This window comes from Phalacrocorax carbo, chromosome 1, assembly GCF_963921805.1.
Source record: "Phalacrocorax carbo chromosome 1, bPhaCar2.1, whole genome shotgun sequence".
NCBI lineage: Eukaryota > Metazoa > Chordata > Aves > Suliformes > Phalacrocoracidae > Phalacrocorax > Phalacrocorax carbo.
This window is the reverse complement of record NC_087513.1, coordinates 218,842,911-218,849,310: the sequence shown is the minus strand read 5'-3', so window position 1 is coordinate 218,849,310 and position 6,400 is coordinate 218,842,911. Positions and strand designations below refer to the sequence as shown.

Here is a 6,400-nt window from a genome sequence, read left to right as displayed (position 1 = left end):
GGAGCTCGCCCCCTGGCGGGTCCTCCCCGCCCGCCCCTCAATGCCGGTGCCGGTCCCGCCCCCGGGCGACCGGCCCAGACTGGCCGCCCTGGCATGGGATCCCGGCCTGGCCGCCCCTGGGATCCCGGCCCCCGGGATCCCTGCCTGGCCGCCCCACTGCAGCTCCCGGCGGACGCGCGAGCGCAGTCCCGTACATGGCTCCGGTAGCGAGGGAGAGCCAGGAGCACGTCGCCATGGCAACGGGTAGCCTCTGCGCGGTAAGCGATGGAGCGGGGAGAGAAGCGCTGCCTCAGGAGCCGGCTTCGGGGCTCCCGGGGGCAGGGTGCCCGTCATCCCCCAGGCGGGGTGCGGAACTGAGTCCGGTCATGATGCAGAGTTCCCTGGTGGGGTGCAGAGCTCAGTGGAGGCGTGCAGAACTCCGTGCAGCAGGACCCACAGTAGTTCTGCCCATGCTCTGTTCCCTGTGCTGCATTTTGGAGTAGAGCTGGCACTGGTGACTTGGGGGTGTTTTGGGACGTGGTTTATTGGGGTTTCACAAGCTGGCAGTGTTGAGGACAAACAGCCAGAGGGCCATGAGAGTATCTGTGGTAGAGGAGGTGAATGTTTCATGTTATTTCTCTTTAGGATTAGTACTAGGAGTTATAGAGGAGCTGTGTAAGATGTCTATGGCTTAGACAGGTGTACTCTTTGCTGGCTGGATGGCCGAGTCCAGAGGGATCAAGTGAATGGACCTAAATCCAGTTGGCAGCCAGTCAGAAGCCATGTTCCCCAGGGCTCACTTTTGGGGCCAGTCTTGTTTAATATCTTTATCAATGATCTGGACAAGGGGGTCGAGTGTACCCTCAGTAAGTTTGCAGATGACACCATGTTGGGTGGGAGTGTCGATCTGCTTGAGGGTAGGAAGGCTCTACAGAGGGTCCTGGGCAGGCTGGGTCGATGGGCTGTGGCCAACTGTATGAGGTTTAACAAGGCCCAGTGCCAGGTCCTGCCCTTGGGTCACAAGAACCCCAGCCAACGCTCCAGGCCTGGGGCAGAGGGGCTGGGAAGTGCCCGGCGGAGAAGGCCCTGGGGGTGCTGGCTGACAGCCGGCTGAGCATGAGCCAGCAGTGCCCGGGTGGCCAAGGAGGCCACCAGCCCCTGGGCTTGTGTCAGCACTGGGGTGGCCAGCAGGAGCCGGGCAGGGATGGGGCCCCTGTGCTGGGCCCTGGGGAGGCCCCACCTCGAATGCTGGGCTCAGGTTTGGGCCCCTAAGGACAAGAAGGACGTTGAGGTGCTGGAATGTGCCAAAGAAGGGCAACGAAGCTGGTGAGGGGTCTGGAGCACAAGCCTTATGAGGAGTGGCTGAGGGAGCTGGGGTTGTTTAGCCTGGAGAAGAGGAGGCTGAGGGGATCATAGAGCGATAAGGTCTCCCCTCAGACTCCTCTTCTCTCTCTACAAGTACCTGAAAGGAGGTTGTAGTGAGGTTGGGTGTTGATCTCTTCTCCCAAGTCACTAGCGATAGGGTGAGAGGAAACAGCCTCAGTCTGTGCCAGGAGAGGTTTAGATTGGCTATCGGCAAAAATTTCTATACTGAAAGAGCTGTCAGGCATTGGAACAGGGTGCCCAGAGGGATGGTGGAGTCACCATCCCTGGGAGTGTTCAAAAAACATGTAGACATGGCACTTGGGGACACAGTTTAGGAGGCATGGTAGTGTTGGGTTGATGGTTGGACTCGATGATCTTAGAGGTCTTTTCCAACCTTCAGGATTCTATGATTCTATGTCTCAGGTACTATGCTTCCTTCCTGTTCGGTGTCTCGACACACTTTACACTCCACAAATTAATATATTGTGCATTAAATAAGTTACAATCTCAAAGTGTCACTTTTATAGAGAATGGTCAGTATGCATGTTTCTAACTGGGACCCATAAAGCTCAGATCCTCAGCCCAGTGTTAGCATTTTATCAACCACATGAAAATTTTTCCTGAGGTATATTTTATTATTGTTGCCTTTTAGGTGATTCCTGGCCTACCTGAAGTAGCTAGTCCTCATTGCTGCAGTTATAGTACAGGATACAGTACATTATGGTAGCTCTTATATTTCTATTTGTATTCTAGATGTGTGCACAGTTTTGCAGAGATCAAGGCTTTCTTTTCCTCCAGGTTCCCTTATCCTAGCTGTTCATAGTTTTGTTGTTCTTGTCACATCCCTGGATGTTTTTAGTTAGTTACAGGCTAAGACTTACAGGGAATGCTAGCCCATCCTGCTGGCACTTCAGATCCTGCAGGATTTCCTGTTATACTAGCATCCTGAGAATTATGATGGAACAAAACGCATGGCAGCAAGTTGGGGAGTGGCCACCGAACTCACTGCATCCAGCTGTCCCAGGAAGTCCTTTCCAGTCCTATATTTCAATATCCATAACAACCTTCTGTGCAAACTCCCTGAGAGGACACTGAAACATGAACTGGACATCTTGTGTTTAATACAAGAACACAGACCCAAATAGTTGTGGGGTTTTTTTGGGGGGGTGGCGGGGAGGTAGGGCAGGAGGCTGGGAGGTTAGTTTTCTGTCCTTAGTACAAGGCACCACGTGTACTTCAGGAAGGGAGTCTCTATGTCAGATTTCCTTGGTAAAGGGTGAGAAGGTGGTGTACAGCCATTCTTGGGTCTGTGTGTCCAAACCCTAACTGTGACAGATATACAATCCTGTAATCAATCATAATTCTATCAGGCTTTAGTTTAGAAGCCGATGGGATTTTGCTTCTATGTCCTTCTTAGTTTGGAGGGATGTTTTGGGGCCTGATTGCTGTAATAGCGAGAAATGCCCCCCAGATTTCTTGTTGCCTATATTAATGGCCAGTTGATACCCATTCATTCTTGATTCACAATTAGTCTTAATCCGAAATTTTTCCTTTGCCTTCCTGGAACTGATTGCAAGGGTAGAAGCAGACAGGTTTATCACCTCTTGGTCTATGTTTTGCCAGACTAAGACTAGCTAAGCAAGTTCTGCTAGTGGGAATTATAAAGCTTTTAAATACGTTTCTGAGAGGGGATGGATGCTGTGTGCGGGGGGTATGCTGTCATAGACCTGGCACTTCCCTCTGGTCTGGACATCTTCACAGGCTGACACTGGGGAAGGGATGCCTCCCTAGTGTGCATGGGCAACCTTCCTCTGCCTGGTCTCTCCTCCCACTCCTCTGAGGATTCCCCTGGGGCCCTGCACGACATTCAAAGCTTGTGAGGAATGCACAACTCACCCCAAATAACAGAAAACACATAGCAGAGCAGCACAGGCATCTAGGGGCCCCATGCTGCTCCCACCCCCAACTGGGTGGGCGGTCTGAGGAGAAGGGAGTACATAATGAAAAGCATTTGCTGCAGCAGCTATCTATAGCCTTTTGTGTTTGGGAGAGGGCAAGGGACAGGCGTGGCGCTGCCTGCCTGACCTCAGAGTTGACGTCAGAGAACCCCAAATGAATAACAGGGAGGACTCCAGAGAGAGAAGCACAGCCAGGCAACCCAGCATGGAAGGTGAGACACCAGCACCAGTAAAAGAAAGAAGAGAGAAAATGGAAGGTATTGTTTCCCACAGAAGGGTACTCTGTATCCACTGTATCAAGACTCTGGCTTCAATTCGAGGTTGGCCAAAGAAGTTTGGGTCTTTCTATGGGCTGACTCAGCAATACAAAATCTGTGCTTCTGATCTACTACAAGCATTTTCCCTTACCTGTTCTGCTTTCTTAATCACTTGGATGCATGCTGAAGGTTATCAGTTGCAGTACAGTGTCTGTATCAGCTTGCACCTGGGAAACAGTTCTACAAATGATAAGGTTACGGAGCTGTGTTGTGCTAAGCAGTAAGACTGTGCCTTAAAAAGATTGCTACCCAAAATATTTTGTTCTAATGCTGCCCTGTTGCTCCCAGTCACTGCAAAAGTAGAGGGCTGGATTCATCTGCCAGTCTAGGACAATGTGGTAAGAATTGGATCCAGGAGAACATATGGTATGAGTCTCAGACCCTGATCATTTTATTGTAATGTAATACCACAGAGAGGCCTCAGTGACAGGGCAAGACCTTGACAGACTAAGGCCAGTGCAGCAAAATATAGGCATAACTTTTAAGTCTTCTATGCACACAGAAGTCTTGAGTGTACAACCTAAATACTTCACAAAATACATCCGTGTCATCAAAGAGGCTGTGATTAACAAAACAAGATACAATCACAGAATCATAAAATGGTTTGAGTTGGAAGGGGCCTTTAAAGAGCATCTAGCCAACCCCCCGTACCATGGGCAGGGACATCTTTCACTACATCAGGTTGCTTAAAACTCCATCCAACCTGACTTTGAACACTTTGAACACAATCACAGGAACCAACTTCCTAGTAATTGTTAAGCATGTAATCATCTCCAAAAAGAAAAAAACATCACTGTCAAGGAAGATACTATGATTTTCTCGTTCTTTGGTGTTCAGTGGATTCTTTCTCCTTCAAAAAGAGTGATGGAAAGGACATTTAGAAGATATCCTTAGATATTAATGGCAGTGATGGAAGTGGAGAGAAGAAACAGTCATCCCATGTCTTGTCACAGAGGTTAGGAAGTGCAGGAAACAGTTGTAAGGACTTTTAAAAGATAAAAGAAGTGGTTTGCTTTATTGCCTTGTAAAGACTGTGCAATAGAGAAGGGGGAACTGAGGTAATAATACGTCTAAAATACTAGCCTGGAGTACTGGTATTATAATGGACTTAGATTTGTGAATCAACAAGGATAGTGAAAAGAACCAGCTGAGGAGAAGTGAGGACAAAGAATACTGAGGTGGAGTTTTGTTTTTCTGTTTGTTTCGTTTTGCAGAGAACTTGGACCAAAGGATCTTGGGAAACTACTAGTGCAGTGATATTTATAGGATGAAAGTGACATGTCTGTGAAGTTGTTAGACACTTAATACAATATCAGCCCAGGGCAAAATTGTGGAAGGGTTGACCGCACATTGTAAGAGGGAGTGATGATTGCCATTACCTATATAACCAATATATATTTCTGAGCAAGATAATTATATGTCTGTTTGGAAGACCACCATTGGAGATACGTTGATATCCTAGGAGGTTTGCTCCCCTCTTTTATTCCTGCATAATATTGTGGTTTTTTAAAATCTCCTTGTTAATAATTCAGAATAATTCAGTGGAACAGGCTGCCCAGAGAGACTGTGGAGTCTCCGTCTCTGGAAATATTCAAAACACACCTGGACGCAGTCCTGTGCACACTGCTTTAGCTGTGCCTGCTCAAGCAGAGGGGTTGGACAAGACGATCTCCAGAGGTCCCTTCCAACCCCTACCATTCTGTGATTCTGTGATTCTGTGAACTTCTTTAAATGATGTTGTTCATTCCATGGTGAAGGACAAGAGCTTGACCTTAGGCTCTGCTATGATCAACTCTTTCTGAAAAACTACCAGAGCTTTCTGAAAAATGTCTTGAAGTCGTCTCCTTGCCTTTCATCTGCTCATATGCTTCACATCAAGTGATACCGACCCCGACTCTGCCTTTCATCTGCTTGATGGGAGGCACTCTTCATCTCCTTACCCACCACAGAGTTCCTGTACTACCTGCTGCTTTCCCCATTTCAAGTAACACCTTACCAAACGTACCTGTTGCATTTACATTCAGTGATTCTCTACCTTTTGTGAATAAGCATGGATACTTCTGATTAACTGATATGGCACTTCATGCTGTATTACACTTAAGTTTCCTGCTATTCAAAGACCTTATCACACCATCTCTACTTGCTTTTTCTCCCTGAACAGGTCGAACTCCAGTTTGAGTTATTGTCCAGTGTGGATTTTTTCCAAGAGGTATGAGCAAGATAAAAGCCTTTAACTTCCATTGAAGGAAGTTTCAAAAGTAACCTTTCTGCGTATGTTTAGGGACGTGATGCATGGGGTGCTGCTCCTCCAGCTGCTTTAATCAGCAGACTCAAGCTTCTCAGAGCTCCCGTTGTATTTTAAAGACTCTGCTTTGTTCTTCTCTCCAAATACAAACATTATACACTGAGTGTTCATAGTTTCTTTGGTGACTTGAAGGCCTTCAAAAATGTGGCTCGTATATACTCCTCCTCAAATCTCTGTCTCAGTTCCTCATCTGTAAAATGGGGATAAGACCAAATTTCATACCTCCAAGGGGGGAAGCATGAGAAGGAAAAAAAAAGGAATTTTGGCACATCAGAGATAGATAAGGGATTTCTGTAAGGCATTTGTCAGTAGCGCATGAAGAGCTGATTAAACACTGAGCAGTAATTCCTCAGCTTTTGACTTAAGCTTTGTTGCTGTACTTGGCAATGGATGATTGTCAGCCAGCAGGGTTGCTTCCAGGAGAGTCCCTCAGATCAGTTTGTGGTTACGGATTGGTGGTTGTGTCCTGGAAAGCA

General features: G+C 47.6%; 1 protein-coding gene across 2 annotated transcripts in view; it reads left to right on the top strand.

The window, feature by feature from the left end:
• The first annotated feature begins 35 nt into the window (after positions 1 to 35).
• DCHS1 (dachsous cadherin-related 1) overlaps positions 36 to 6,400 on the top strand; it is a 98,782-nt gene continuing 92,417 nt past the window's right edge. For both annotated transcript variants that reach the window (XM_064441693.1, XM_064441692.1), the window contains exon 1: positions 36 to 257. The gene's annotated coding sequence lies outside the window, so the exon portion shown is untranslated. The remainder of the gene's footprint in view (positions 258 to 6,400) is intronic.